This window comes from Heliangelus exortis, chromosome 3, assembly GCF_036169615.1.
Source record: "Heliangelus exortis chromosome 3, bHelExo1.hap1, whole genome shotgun sequence".
Classification (NCBI taxonomy): domain Eukaryota; kingdom Metazoa; phylum Chordata; class Aves; order Apodiformes; family Trochilidae; genus Heliangelus; species Heliangelus exortis.
Window position 1 is genome coordinate 48,171,561 of NC_092424.1, and position 15,970 is coordinate 48,187,530.

Consider the following 15,970-nt stretch of genomic DNA (forward strand, 5'->3'; position numbering starts at 1 on the left):
GTGACACAATATACCACAGAATCAGGAGGTTTCAATATTAAGTAGTTTGTAGGCTGCTTTATGCAAATACTTGAACAGATTTTTGCTCTGTTCATTTGATAAAATACTGATCCTGTTAGAAGGAGCAGGACACAGAACTAGTTTCTATTTCAACTTGACTTTCACCTGTCATGAATCAAAACAGAATTGTACCTTACAGAATTGTACCTTAAATGATAATATGCACATTTTGCTTCATTTGCATGCATGTTTCTGCTTTTCTACATTTTTGGTACCTTCAACTTTGTCAAGGTGGCTAGAAGCACTGCAATACTGAGGCAGCTTGCTGACTTTTTACTTGAGCCACTGTCTGTGCTCTCAGTTTCAAAACTGCCATGCTTTTATGCTTCTGATGCTTATTTCTGTCAATTAACACTTCAGACAGAGAGATGCATTCAGTGGCCTTCTGCAGAAGCACCCATGAGAAGACAAGAGTTGTAGGCTTAATACATTTTAGGGTCTCCTGTGCTGGCATATACACACAAGCAGTTATAGTGGAAGAATTATCTTGTCAATAGACTTTTATTTTTTTATAAGCATTGATTGAATATCTCATGGTTTTTTTAAATATCTATTTTAATAACATGAAGAATTTTATTTATGAACATGTAACTTTACCAGTGTACAAAAGCTACAACTTTTCTCCCATTATTAGGAAGCCTCCACCTGGGAAAGAAAATAGACATTTCTTTCAGTACACCTGAAGAATCATAGAATGGTTTAGAGTGGAAGGGATCTTAAAGCTCATCTCATTCCAACCCCTTTGCATGGGCAGGGACACCTCCCAATAGACCAGGTTGCTCAAAGCCCCATCTAACCTGGCCTTGAACATTTCCAGGGATGAGGCATCCACAGCTTCTCTGAGCAGCCTGTTCCAGTGTTTCACCACCCTCACAGTGAATAGTTTCTTCTTTATGCCCCATCTAAACTTACCTTATTCTAACTTAAAAAAAAAAAAAAAAAACAAAAAACTAAACAACATTTTAATGTCATTTCACTGCTCTTTTCAAGCTTAAAATTAATCTCTCCTTTTGTGTAATAGGAGCCTGCTCACTCAGGGTTTAGAATATGAGGAGGAAGTAGAAAATTTGCAGCCCTGAGCATTGTCAGTGAAACATGTATTCATAAAGTCTGGTGAGTGATTATAGCTCCTGCTTCTGGAGGTTTTCCAACTATAATATTTCTAGGTGGCTTCCTGACACACTGTGATCTATTGCTATCCTTTGAATTAATGCAGGACATTTTTTCATAAGCTAGTGACTTTTTTTTAAACACCCTATTTGTATGTATTTTAATACATATATTTTAACATTTCAAATATTTTATATTTGGGAGTTTTCCTCAGGAGCTATGCAGAGCCATTCCTGAGACAACTGCAATGAAACTATTCCCTACTAATCATTTGCACGCTAATTATATATGTGAAAAAACACCCAAACATTTCTTACTATTTATATTGCTATAACAAAATAGCAAAAAAAATTCAACTTTGAAGCTTTCATATCCTAGTGGGAAATGCTTCTTAGCTAAACAGTTAATTTTTTTTTTTACACAAAGAGAAGCTAAATGGACAACTTTCACCAGAAACTGAAAGTCTCTTGCTGAAGCACCTGACTATGGTAATATGGAAGAGTGAGGAACCTCCATCTTCTAAATCTAGAAGGTATTTTCATATTCAGTGATGTCCTGATGATATCAGTATTATGCTTGCCTCTCCAAAACAACCCAATATTCAAACCTGAAGTGGGAGAGAGTGTTGAGCTGGCACTGTGACTACCACTTTGGTGCTACTCAAGAAGACAGAGTTGTTTATTTCATAAGTACTCCCATTCAGTGAACTGTGCATTTGTGTAGAAATACCCTACAGCTCTGGGAGTCAGCATGTGGGCATAAATCAATAAAGAATAAAATACATATTTCATCTGCATATTTTTAGAACTCATCAATGCTTTTGATAAAAATATATAATTTTTTGTTTCTTTTTTTGCACAAATGGAATAAAAGTTTTAATAAGAAAACCTGAAAGTTCAGTGTTGTACATTGAATCAGAAGCTCTGACTAGTTTCTTGCATTGTCAAAGCTTAGTTTTAAAGCTGCAGGACTAGACACTGAGTTGGTGAAAGGAGATTAAATAATGCCTGAAAAAAAAAACAGTCCTCCTAATATTCATTGCCACAATAAATCAAATGTGTTGCATATTGAGATAGACTTGCCATAATTTTTCCTACACAAAACATGAACAATGAGGTTCATACATCTAAGATTATGCTCTACTGTGAGAAAAAATGCAAATTTACTCTTGCAGTTCTGAGAGATCCTGATGATTTCATTAGTGGAAATATTTATATTCACATCTTTAGTTTGGTTTGAGGCACTGGAAAAAAGAGCAAAAGCATGAAGAAAAAGGTAATTGGAGACCTTGTCTCTTGACTTAAGGCTAATGCTGTAGGGAAGAAACTGAGAATCATTGAAACGCCAGCTTAGGAGCCTTTAAAACTACTTTAATTTGTGAGTGAGAGGCACTTAAAAATTGCTTCCAGTAACTGAAGAAATTACTCACTTCCTTGCAAACATGTGTTCATTGCTTAATACTATGGGGTTTTTCTACCCTTCAGTTGTGTAAGAACTCAAATTTTGCCAGCAGACTTTTGAAAAAAAAACAACCCAAAAACTGATCGCATGATGGTTGCAAAGACTTACACCACACAGGATGAGTGGAAGAAGATGATAAATGTAGCTTGATGGTGTGTCAGCATGGTAATAACAGAAGCTGCAAAATGGAAGTCATCATGCTTGCTAAGGACAGCTACCTTTTCATTTTGAAAGTCAATGGGAATCCTATGGAGATGTGTGTAGTGTATTCTATAGGTTGGGGTTCTTTTTTCCTTTCCCTGATGTGGCAAACTCTGTAGCTTGGTTTGAGGGGGAAGTAGTTAATGTGTGGGAGAGGCTGCTTTAGCTTTTAGGGTTCCTGGTACTTTGTGTTTATTTTATACTGAAAGCAGATGAAGCTTCACCAAAAAGCTCCTATGAATCTCAGCACTTTCTGAGGAGGAGAAAGGACTGGCAACCAGGCACACCTTGCTTCTTAAAATGTAAAAAAACATTTTGTATATATATTATAAAAATCCCTATTACACAATATAGGGTTTGGTAGATAATGCTGATCATCCAGATGTGTTTCCATTTCATCTTATGGGCTTTTTATTTCTTTTTTTTAAAGCATGAATTTCATTTTAGAGAAATGGCGTTCAAACCCTTGCTACCTCATAGCAAAGGACTCAGATTATGGACACATTTCAGCAGGCATTTCTCTAGCACATCTTGGGAGAAAGTTCTAGAAAGTATAGCTCTTAGTTTTAAGACCCAAGTACCTTTTTTTTAGAGGAGAAAAACCTGAGGCTGGTCTGAGTAGCTAAGTTAAATTGCTGTTTTTCTAATCTAAGTATGTTTTGAATGCACAGACCAAGTTATATTTTATAATTTCTTGAAAACAAAATGAGTTCTCTAGATTTTTAACCATGGCAGAGATTTGGAATTGAGGGAAGAGCTACACATGGGTTGTTTCTAGAAAAATATCACTGATAAAATGAAGACAGGAAAAAGTATCATTTAATAGGTACTGTATGTGGAGATTACAGTTAATTTCTTTCCAAAGTAATGTGGTTTTCAGATGGACCCATGATATTTGTCTCTCTAATACATGAGAAGGCAGCAGCATATCTCTCTGATTCCACTTTTCTATCGTATTAATGTCTTTGTAATAGCTGAGCTGAAGCCAGTAACAACGGGTGTAAGACATGTCCTCCATCTTACCTTACAGTCCATACACTATTAGGGTACAATGTCTTATAAAGAGAAAGCAACATTTTACAGTGCTTCTCAGAAATAATGTTAGATGCAAAGACAATGAGATAACCTAACTGATGGCATTTTTCTACTCAATACTTTACTGAAAGGCACAGCCCTACTGAACAGTACTCAGTGCTAGCTATGGAATGATGCCCATTTCAAGCAAATGGTACAACACAGTTAAGTTCCATCCAAAGCACTGTTCTTTCATTAATGGGCTCCAGCGTGTGAATAAAACGAAGGAAAAAGGGAGTGCAAGTTTCACATCTGTTCTTCACATTTGTAAAATGTTAACAATCAACTTTTCACAAGCACACCCAGTGTACTGGGAGTTTCTGAGCACTTGGGACACCACCTGCAGCCTGCAAATTTGAGTCCCAGACCCCTTGCAGAGGGCCAGCTATAACCAGGGTGCCCAAGAACCCAGCAGGCTACGTGCTCCTGCTCTCTTCACAGGACTGGCAGACAGCTTCTGCCCAGCAACCTAAACCTGTGCCCTAAGGAGACATTGCCTCTCATCCCTCCAGGGGGAGGCTCAGTGGTGGAAAAGTTTGGTGTGATGGAGAATGTCTACTTTCTCCTATGGAAAACGGGTGGGAAAAGTGGTGGGGGGAAAAGGACACTACCTTTTCCCCTTCTGTGACGTAGGGAAGCAGGGAGAGGCCCCAGTGCAGGCACTCAGCAAGGGCGCTTCTGCTCTGGAAGAAACCTTTCCTCTGCAGTATCGTTCTCATGATTGAGGGTAAAAGTTCAGTTTGGACTGCACTGTCTTTTTCCTTCTGCTAGCAAGGGAAGATACGATCCAGGCAACAAGTGGGCAGGAGTAATTAAAAAGTCAGTATGAAACACCCGATTTCCCAAGAGCCCCTGTAGGCTGTTTCACCAGGCAGCACAGCCGTAGGGGGGGGGCAAGAGTGGAGTTGTTTTACTTTTCGGTCCCATGAGCCCTCTCGGATAACTTCTCCACAGCCTTCTCCCTTCCCCGATAAACTGCGCCGGCATCGCCACCCTTTCCAGCCCTTCCTCCCGCCCCTAAACCCGCACTTGCTTCGGCGTGGGCCATCAGCCCACACCCCTCGTACTTCTGCACACCCTACCCCGCTGCGGCCCGGCCCGGCCCGGCCCGGCCCGGCCCGGCCCAGCCCAGCCCAGCCCAGCGCCCCCTCAGCACCGCCCGCGCTCTCCCCTCAGGGGCGGGCCTAGGCTGGTCCCGCTCACCTCCCCGCCTCCCATTTCCTTTCCGCTGCCGCCCTGGTGACCGGCGGAGGCTGGGAAAGGTGGCGTCGCGGCTGAGGGAGGGCGAGTCCCAGGGGCGCCAGGCCGGGCTACGGGGCAGGGATCCTCGGGCGGGCCCTGCCTGCCCGGTCACCTCCCGTTGCCGCCGAGAGAGGCCGCCCGTGCACCTCGCCCCGTGCGCCCTGCGCACTCCCGTGATGGGAATAAAGGCAGGAGGGGGCGGCCTGGGAAGGGAGGGGGCGACCCGTGCCCGCCCGAGGGTCGCGGGTGGCCGGGGGGAGGCAGGCGGGAGTGCGGCCGCTTATGTAGGATGGGCTGGGACGGGTTCCTGTATCTGCACCAGGATGGCCGAGTGGTTAAGGCGTTGGACTTAAGATCCAATGGACATATGTCCGCGTGGGTTCGAACCCCACTCCTGGTAAGTGCTGTTTTTTTTTTCCGGAGCAGCCTTCCATTGCCAGGGAGGGCATGGTGCTCCGGCACAGGCTCGACCGTCGCGGCCGTAGGCAGCCGGGAGCTGATGGGCCACGGCCAGAGGCGGCGAGGGGCGGGGAGCGACGCTGGGGGCGGTGGCCCGCAACCGGCAACCAGGCTGCGGGGCACTTGCGCGGCTCTGCCGCGGGGGGCGGTGGGAGACGGCTCAGGCATCAGGCGGCGTGCGTGGCCCGGCTGGCCGGCTTTGGTGGGCGGTGCGTTGGGCACCTTCAGTGTAGTTTAAAGTTGGTTTCGCAATTCAGTTTTTGGGAGGTTTTCTTTGTACGCGCTTGCGGATCTTCTGCAGGCCGCGTGGGCGTGGGCCCACTGGTGTTGAGCCACCGCTGGTGTCACAGCCACGGCGGGGTGGCGGGGCGAGGGCAGGGGGTGACGGGCTTCCCCGGGGCGCTGGGCACAGCCCCGCACTGCGGTGTGGAGACGGGGCCCGAGCGCTCGGCCGGAGGCGAATGAAGGCGGCCCATGCTCCGCGGCTGGAGGAGGCCCACGCCAGGCAGCCGTGGGTGCTGCAGCTGCCCGCAGCGCGGCGTGCTGCCGCCCTTGGGTTTTCTTTAACTCACGGCAGTTCTTCACGGAAGTATCTGACAAGGGAACTGCACCCGGCTTAGTCGTCCCTAAAAATGAGATCGCAAGCAGCCCCCCCGAAGGGGCAGCACCCCCCGTTGGGCCGCAGGGCCGTCGCTCGGGGGGCTGTGGCACGCTGGGTGCGGGTTAGCTCTCCCGCTTCGTCGGTCCCATGTGGCGGCTTGGTCGCTCTGAAGCGTAATTTCGGTGGTTTTTTTGTGTAGATTTTTTTTCCCCTCCCCCAGTTTCCAGGCGCTTGGAGCACTTGGGAGGCTTTCTGACAACCTGTCGCTGTGCTTTTATAGGGTGAAAGGCGGGGGAGTACCGCCTGTGCCATGGTACGGGTTGCGGTGCAAAGGGCGGCTGTGGGCGTCGAGCCGGCTGAGGTGTCCCCGGCCGACCCCGCGGGATGGAAAGAGGGTACATCTCGCTTCTGGGGGAATAGTCAGTCCCTAGTGCTGGCTGTACCCCAAAACTGTGCCAGAGGTTCAGTTGAAAGTCAAGCAGAAGGAGTGATCAGGATTTTCAGACTAACCTCCTGACCTCCTGGATTCGTTTTATGTAAGAGGATCGATATATCAGTTGTACATCTTGCAGTGTTTCATTTGCTATAACATGGCTTTGTTGTTTGGGTTTACGTTTCGGTTTAATTTTTTTTTTTCTTTTTTTTTTTTTTTTTTTTTGACAGGGTAGTACCATTGTATTCTAGTATACTGAAAGTGTGGGAAGCACAAATCAAGTGAAAGCTGACACATTTTAAAATATTCCTGTTTGCCAGGGCATCCTGGTTGATTTCTGATACAGGTAAATATAGCTGTTCATAGCCAGCCTCTTCCTGATAATTGGAGCTGGAAAATTAAACCTTCAGTCCAAATATACGATGTGATGATACAGACTGAATAAAGGATAAACTTGAGAGAGAGATAGCAACTCATGAGCCTTCAATGCAATATGAAATTGAAGGTGAAATATTTCAGACAGCATATTTTATTACATGCTACATAATGTGATCTGGCATCACAGACGTGGACATGGTATAAACACAAATACGATAGTCGAGGGAGTTATGGGGAGAAGTGTGGTCTGGTGGTGAATTTCTTGGAAATGCAAGTACATATATTGCCTTTTTTGACTGTTCCCACAGTTAAATTGTAAATGCAAAACATACCACACTTTGTAGAACTGTTAATTAAAAAGCAGTACTGCTAGGTTTGAATGTTTTATTAAGTAAACATTTGTTCCTGTTCTTCATTAAGGTACAAATTAGTAAAAATTACGGCATATTTGAATGTACATTTTGTCTGTAACGTTGGAATGGAAAAATGCTGCCCTTGGAAACCCACATCTTTGCATACAAATTTTGTAATTCTCTTTATGTGCTTATTTATGAGCATGTTCCTACATACAATAAATGCTCATGTTGATTTTGTGAATTCAGTGCTGATACTGATGAAAAGTTCGTCCCAGCTATGTCATTTACAGGATGAATTAGTGGCAGCTACTCAGCATTTTGAGAAAGAAATAAGAAAAGTAAAAATAATCACAGTTTTTACAAGAACGGTAACAACTGAACAAATAAATTTAAAAAAAAAAAAAAGTGTTTTTATGATAAAGCAATATAGAAAACTGTAGTTCTTGGTTAGAAATGCTCCTGTTATAGGCACAGCTCTTTCATTTATTTTACAGAGAACTTTTCAGTTCTGTGGTGAAACTGTGTTCCCTGCTTGTTATAATGGCTTGTTAGGACATACGCGGGTCTGGAACGGAACAGAAGATTTTAGAACCTTTCTTGCTCTCAAGAAATATCCACAAAATCTACTGGCAACAAGTAGGTTCCAACTCATTCCTGTACTTGTCCATAACAAAAAGGGTAATCTGCCAAGGTAATTGTTTTCTATTTTAGGTTAAGTGGCAGGGTGGTGTAATGTGTGTCACACGATTCTGTGTCATCACAATTTTGATTTGAAATTTTTATTTTATTGAGCAGGTGGTTTTTTTTGTTTTTTAATAGTGTGCTTATTAAATTCTCATGAATTATTGGTTCCCTTTGCAGTTTGACATTCTTGCATGCACTTGTTATAATCTGGCCTTTAGTTCAAATGATACTGCTTTCCATTGGGCTACATTCTGTGGATGAGTTGTTTTTCTAAAAAGGTCATTATCTGTAGGATCCTTGCCTCATTTGTTGAGAAAAATAGTGGAAGTACAGTGACTAATGCTAGAAATGAATGCAAAAAAAAAAAAAAAAAAAAAAAACCCAGCCTTGCATGCAGGCAGTTGAATGCTATCCTGATGAACCAGGGATGCTTTTTTTGCCACTGCATATTTTCTGTTTGAGGAGGAGCCAATAAGTTAAAACAGATTTTTCATAAGCAATCTCTTGTTTTTTGACTTTGTGCTATCCATCTTGAGAATCTCAGTGTGATTTACAGAAATGAGGGGCTTCTGCAAACGCAGATGAAATCAATGTGTCACCAGTTACTAGAGAGATTTAACATCAATCTTTCCATACCTTGTTTCTTGTGTAAAATTGAGATAATAGAAAAATACTATCTGCAGAATGGATTCCTATGAAGTAAATTCATTCTTGCTTGTGAAGAATTTAGACACTTTGTAACCAGCCATGTTAGATAAGCCCATGAGCAAGATATCAATGAATTCAGAAAATAACATGAAATAAATAAGGTATGGAGCCACACCTTGAGCTGTGAAGACCCTGCAAGTTCTGAACATCTTGTTAGCCAGCAAGTACCACATGATGTGTGCTGGACAAGGTGGAAGCCTTTGTGGAAAACAGCAAGCCATAGTTTAACTCAAAATTGTGTCTCACTTCCTAAACAGAAGCGAATCAAATAAAAAAGAAGACAGCCTATTGGTGAATAGTATTTAATTTGTATTTCAGTATAGTTTATATTATTTTAAAAAACTGGCAGCAGCTTTTTTTTCCAGTTACATTTTAGTTGGTAATAGAAGCATATAATTTATTACTTCAGTTAAACTGTTTTCCTAACATTCCCAGTGACCAGTATGTCATGTTGAAGAAAAAGATGTAAAAAGACTGTAAAGCTCTTGGTCTTCTATGCAGTGCCATATGTAGGATGATCAATAATACCTCTGATTCTTACTGCAGACCGATCTCAAGTCTACAAAGTCAGACCAGTCTGCTTTGTCAGTGGGAGTAACTGCATGTAAAGTAACTGGTATTTCTTGAATTGTTCTCATTTTGGGACCTGTGTGTTTAATAAGGAGGGGTAGGCTATTTTATGAATTCTTGTAATTGTCAGGACTCTTGTTCAACAATTACCATGACATAGTGCATACAGTTGTGTCAGCAGCTATATATCTGTCTTTATACAGGTTCATTTTCAGCAGCTGCTGGGCTGCATCAGATTGCATCTGATCTTACCTGCAGTTTCTTATAATCCTTTCTGTTGGACTCCATAGCCAGAGCAACCAAGTGTTATTAGCGACCTTAGCTAAATCTGCCTCTTTCTTCAGGGCACTACAGCACAGACTCATAGACAGATCTTTGCAGCATTTTATTACTTAACTAGATTTCTTGATTTTGATGAGTAACAATAAGACATATTCTGCTTGTTTAGTTTAGCCCAAGCAGTAAGCTCTGGGGAATTAGGCAGCCTGACCATGGTGTCTATAGAACAGAATAAGGGTCTGTGTATAATTTACTGCAGTGCAATTTACTTAAGGCACTGATGGAGGTAGGTTTGCTCTTACAACTGACAGGTAAGTCCTGTAAGTCTCTCCATGGTTGCTTAAAGTATCATTGCCACCATTACTCTGAGTGTTGCTCTCCCAGAGGCAGGATGGCCTCAGCCATCAGAGGACACCAGGTGTCCACACTTCAGCTGCTGCAGTTAGGGTCTGGCATTCTGTCTCAAAGCCACCTGCACTGGCAGAGAAAAGGGCAGTGGTTTTGCATTGGAGTAAAGAGCTGTGGGTGCATGTTCCCTCTTGCCTGTTCTTCTCATCATGAGGAATATGTGCAGATGGTAACACTTCACATCAGCACAGCATTATTACTGAGGGATTTTTCTGAAAGTGTTAAAAGATGCTCTAAATGAGCCTTTGGAGGGACAGAGCAGGCAACTCATAAATTTATACTACAACAGCAAGGCTCACTAGAGCACCTCCTGAATGAGAGGCCCTGAATGCCCTAAAATGTAGGCAGCCTAATGCAGAATTTGCAGACAAGATGTCTGGGATCTGAGAACATGAGCTTAAACCACACCAACATGCATTTTTCCATGGGTTTTATTTTTTGGTTGTTTGTGGGTGTTTTTTTGGGTTTTTTGGTTTTTGGGTTGTTTTTTTTTTTTTTTTTTGGGGAGCTTTAAACTTGTTTGAATGAGTTGATTCTTTTTGCCAACCAGGAGGAAGCTTTTGTCTGAAAACACAGAAAATGTGCACTGATCTTCTGCCAGTTAGAAAAATGCCTTTCTTTCTCCAATCATCTTAGGAGAAGAATGCACTTTACAGATTCCTTTGTTTTCCTTGGTTCCTGCTCCTTCACCATCTGCCCAATTATGACCTCCTTTTTGGGTTGGAAGTCCTAGAGGATATTTCCTTCAGACCTCATCTGCCTCGTTTTACAAGTGTTTGCTGAAGTAAGTAGTACATGCCATTCTTGGCAAGAGATCACTCCCTGACCATGTGACTTGGTGGATTTGTGACACCTGTCTCTTGCTATTACATCACGTGTTGGCAACTGGAATCACTGGTGGGAATTATGGACTGCATTAATGAGTTCTATTTTGCAGCTAATCCATGTTTAATTGGTGTGCATTTGTATTTAGTTTCACTTGTCCTGTCTTATATCTCTGTTGCTATTTTCTGTCACACTCCTACCTTTTGCTTTCTGTGTGCATACCAAGAAACAGATCCAGCTGGTTTAGCAGTAAGCTGCTGCTGAGAGAGGCAGAGACACTGTCTTTCCCCTGCCCTGGCTGTACTGCACGTTCTGCTGCTTCCCTCTTGCCTCCCTCAGTCTTTGTCAAGTAATACGTAACAAATAAAAATAAATTTCATGTTACTTACATGTAAAATTAATCTCTGATGTTATCTTTTCATAAGAATTCTTTTGTAAAGGAAATGAGGAATTGAGGGCAGTTACATGTTTTGTGCTCCCTAACAAACAATACTGATCCACAAACTGATTTTATTTAACACAGAATGGCAGAGACTGAAAGATCCCTTTGGAGATTGTCTAGTCCACCTCCCAGCTCAGAGATGGGTAAGCTTCAGCAGTTGGGTTTTGAATATCTGCAGGGATGAAGACTTCGTGACCTCTCTGGACAACTCATGCTTTGACCACCTTCACTGTAAAAACGGATTTTCTAACGTCTTAAACCTAAGTGTTTTCTTGCACACTTCCTTGTGTTTAAGTTTATCTCAAACCTACAGATGTTTCTGCTTGTAGATCTTTTGATTGTATGTTTTCTTTGTGCTTATATTTTTGTTCCTAAGCATTCTGAGATAAAATGAGAGAACTTAAAATGCCACGACACATACAGTGACAGTCACTGAATACATGGGTTTGCTGCCATGTGCCTTTTACTGAGACCCCTATTGAAAGAAGAATAAAACTCCTGCAAAGATCCAAGCAGGTGCTTCATTTCAGATTCTGAAAGCAATTATTTGAACTTGTCCAAATAAAGACCAAGGGAATGCAATACATTGTATATAAATATTTACAGTTAGTTTCCTGTAAGAAATGAGCACCTGTGTCTGGCCTTAGTTTATGGAAAGCCAGAGTCTTGTTAGAACATTACTCATTAGAAGACCATTCTGGTACCACAATGCAAGTTCATGATCTGCAGGTTAGACTGCTGTAATTTGATCTGTTTTCCTTTTAAATGGTCTGGGAGCAATAATGTTAACAAATTACATTTACCTATTGCAGGAAGGTAACGCAACTGACAGTGCTCACATTCATCAGTGCTATTTTCTGGCAACACAGTTAAGGACAGGTAAAAACTCTTACTCCTGTGTTTACAAAGGTGTTAGTAGTATCCTTCCTGAACAATCTTTGCTTACTGTCTGTGGCTAATTTTCTTTGCCTTCAGTCCAGAAGCTGCCTCTGAATGAGGAACTGGAAAGACTCAACATAGTTCAGAAATCCCATTTATGTAATGTTTTCTAGATCCTTTTGTTACTATATTCAGAACAGAAATACTTGATTTAATTACTTTGAATTACATCTTAATGATAATATTTTGGGTTATTTTTTATTGTTTTGTAGCATGCCTTGGTTTGCTGTGAGCACAGCTGATTTCTTTTTTTTTTTTTTTGTCTAAATGTAGTTTTAATTTTTATGTTGCTATCTTAATAGCCATGGTTTTCACAGTCTGTATTTTGATAGCATTATGACAATGCAAATTATATCTGTGCCAGTTAACAAATCCTATAGTATTCTGTTACTGAAACCAGACTGAGACATGCCCAGCCTGTTGTACTGCATTCATTCAGATGACATGCCCCAAAAGTTACTTGACACATCAGTAGGGAAATACTGAAAGGTATTCGTTCAATTTAAAAAAAATAACCAACAATAACAAAAAAACAGCCTGCCCAGCCCCTCTGAACAAATTTTTTTTTTTTACAAAAAAGAATTACTGGCAGGGATCAAAATTATATTATATGAATGCGTGAGTCAAATTTCTTTACAAAGCAAAAGCAGTTTGTGCTTCTCAAATAGAGAGAGGTATCAGGGATGTTGTAAGGTTTCTACTCTATGAAATTATTAGAGAGTTTAGCTGCCAACAGAAGAAAAAGGACCTGTATGAGAAAGAAGGTAGGGTGACTGTATCCAGCTGAAATCTTGACAACTATGAGAGTGCTATGCAATTTAAGAATGAGGTGGGATTTGGCATCTCAGAACTATCATTAAAACAATCGAAAAACAAGTTCTTGTGGTTAGAGATTCTTTCCTATTGCTGTTTTTCTTGGTAAATTGTCTCAAAGAGAGGTGTAAGTAGAGTTTCAGAGTGCTCCTCTTGTAGGTTGGGCTCTGCAGAGAATGTGTGCCTGGTGGTACCCACAGCCCCCAAAAGGAGTCTCTATGGGTCCTTTAGAGCCAGAGGCAATGCCTCATACTCACCTTGAAGTCCCTAATAGACTTCTCCACAACCAGGAATGGGCCTACATTGTAATGTTAACTGTGTCAAGAATGTTGGTTTATTTTTTTTAATAAAAGAAGTTATTATAGCAAGGTAATCTTAGCTGTCAGACTGGGACATGTAGATTTTGCATTGTTTCCTCTCATGTAGTGTTTGTCATTAACAGTCCATGACTGCTTACCAGGTAGTAAGTATATTCTTGCAAAATTACAGGAATTCTACTTCCTATGCAAGCAAAACCTCAGAGGTGGCATCTCTGGAGGGAGATGTTGGGAACTGCTATTTATCTGTTAATGAGTACATCAGGTACTATGTTTCAGAATCCAGTTGCTGACCCCCTCTTACCTGCTCTGGTCTACAAGTCATTACTTTGGCAACTGCAAAGACTTGAGTTATAAAAAATTACTATATTTTTTCATCTTATTTTTCAGCTCATTATATATGTCCAACTAGAACAAAGGAATTGTAGAAAACAATTTGGAGATTTGTTTTCTCTGTGTGAATATCCATCTGGAACAATATAACTTAGTTAATTCTTAACAAGGTTGCTGTCTTCCCTGAGCAAGCTATCCATATGGGATGCACTTCTGAGAATGTACCCAATTAGCTCTGCTGCTGCAGTTAATATTTATGGACATAAATTCACGGATCCTGATCCTGTTGCTGCCACTGTGTAAGCAGATTGTTTATCACTGAAGTTTTGGACAGGCACAGAAGCCTGCTTGTGTAATTAAAGTTGTAGCATCTGCACAATAGTTGTACACTTTAAAATTACTGTGCCTCAATGTCACCTCCCTCTATCGATCTTCAAACCAGCACAAACTGAAATTGAAAATACAAGTAGTTCAGGCAAAAATTCCATTAAAGCTTAGAAGGAGTGCAGCATACTGTGGGATTTTCAGTACAAGGGCAGGAATACAGTATTTTTCCTATCTCATAGAAATATTGCAAGAGGCATATTAATCTTATGTGATGTGGTGAGACATAATTATATATGTATAAAATAAAATTATGCATAAGCAATTAGCCTATGCAGAAGAAGAGATACAGGCTGTAAACTCTTTGGAAGGCCCTTCTCCCATGCCACCAAATAATTTAAATCACAGAGTATTCTTTGGGGAATATTTGAGATGCAAAAGCTAGTGTGACCATAATTTTAGGTAAGGGATAAATTAAATACAACTAACTGTTGACTGGAAAATAAAGGACCAGCTTGCATTAACCAGGTTGAACTGGATGATTTCTTATGGAAAAAACCTGCTTGGATCCTTTTCTGCATTTTGCAAAAATCAGTGTGCAATGTTTGAGGTGATTGTTGTATATTTGATTTTTTATTTGGAAAAAAAAAAAGATCAGGGATAACAAATCCTATTACAAATACTAGGGGAATACTTTGTTTATATTGATGGCAAATATTAAACAAATTTGAAAGAGAACCAGCCGAAGATTAATTTTACCAGTAACAGAAAAACTTTCTGAACAGATGCTGTCTAATGAGATGACTGACCTTAAATCTAGTCATAAAGTCATAACAGGAACTTGTATTCCTCAGTTATTCAGATGGACTGTGGATTTAATTTGTTGACTTAGTTTGTTTATAATAAACTCATTAGGAGTGAAATAGTATTCCATGTTGGTTCCTTCTGATGTGTTTTGCAAAGTTGCAGTGTACATTTTATAATTGGCTGTTGCAAATCAAAATGAGTCTGGAAAAGAGACTGGTCTGTACCCAGCCTCCCAGTCAGGGCTGGCAATCACAGCACTGTGTTGCTGTGGGGGAAAGATTTTTTTGGATGATGGCTGAGTAGGGGCACCAAAGGTCGAGGCCCCTTTCTGGTGGTCTGTGCAAAGTGATAGGCTGAGGGCATAAGGAGGGAGGGAGGGAGGAAGGGAGGGAAAAAACCTGGCTGGGGGAGAGGAAGCTGGCTGTGGCACAGTGGTGTCATGCTAAGCAGGGAGCAGAAGCCCTGAAGAAGCAACTGCTCTTTGTCAGCCTAATGGGAATCTGCTGCTGCAACAACAGAGCCCAGCCAGCCAGGGAAGCAGTGAACGTGTGGGTAGTTGATGCTGAACCCCTGACAAGGGCAGGGCCTCTCTGCTGCCCTCTGGAGTAAATGGAGATGGGTGTGGGTTAGGCAAGGATGAAAGGTCAGTGAGTAAACAAATCTGCGTCCTGCGGGTATCTTTCCCTTCCCTCTTGCTTCCTTTGCCTGTCAAAGGACTGATGTATCCTTTCTGGTGCCTTGTACTAAACCCTAGTTTTAGTCTGTAGGTATGGAGACAACTTCTGAGAGGAATGAAGTGGCTTAGAGTCAGGAATGCTACCACCTTCACAGCTACAACCAATTCAGGGCTGAGCAAAGAGTGGAGCTGAGCAGGCTGGGTGATGTGGTTGTATGCTTCAGATGTTACACCTCTGTATGGTTTGATTATGGAATCATGCCCCTGTTTCCCTGTTAGATAGCAGGAGTGTGTTTTTCAGGGATTTGCATCAAAAACAAATGCCATGGTTTAGCTACCATGCTTGGGGAGAGCTTTGCAGGCAGGCTAGTGGGAGAGGTAAGACTAAAATCCTGGTGTGCTGTATATCTTTTTGGGATGATCCTGCTCTCACCAAAGTCAGTGGGAGAATGCATGCATTTAAGTGATGC

The 15,970-nt window shown here is 41.7% G+C and overlaps 1 long non-coding RNA gene and 1 other non-coding gene across 2 annotated transcripts; both read left to right on the plus strand.

Moving 5' to 3' along the window:
- Positions 1 to 5,213: 5,213 nt before the first annotated feature.
- On the plus strand, positions 5,214 to 12,749 carry LOC139794649 (uncharacterized). Its single transcript, XR_011725213.1, has 3 exons — positions 5,214 to 5,545; positions 6,872 to 8,011; positions 11,373 to 12,749. It is a non-coding gene; the product is annotated as an uncharacterized lncRNA (long non-coding RNA).
- On the plus strand, positions 5,466 to 5,548 carry TRNAL-UAA (transfer RNA leucine (anticodon UAA)). The gene has a single exon. It is a non-coding gene; the product is annotated as a tRNA-Leu (tRNA).
- Positions 12,750 to 15,970: the final 3,221 nt, after the last annotated feature.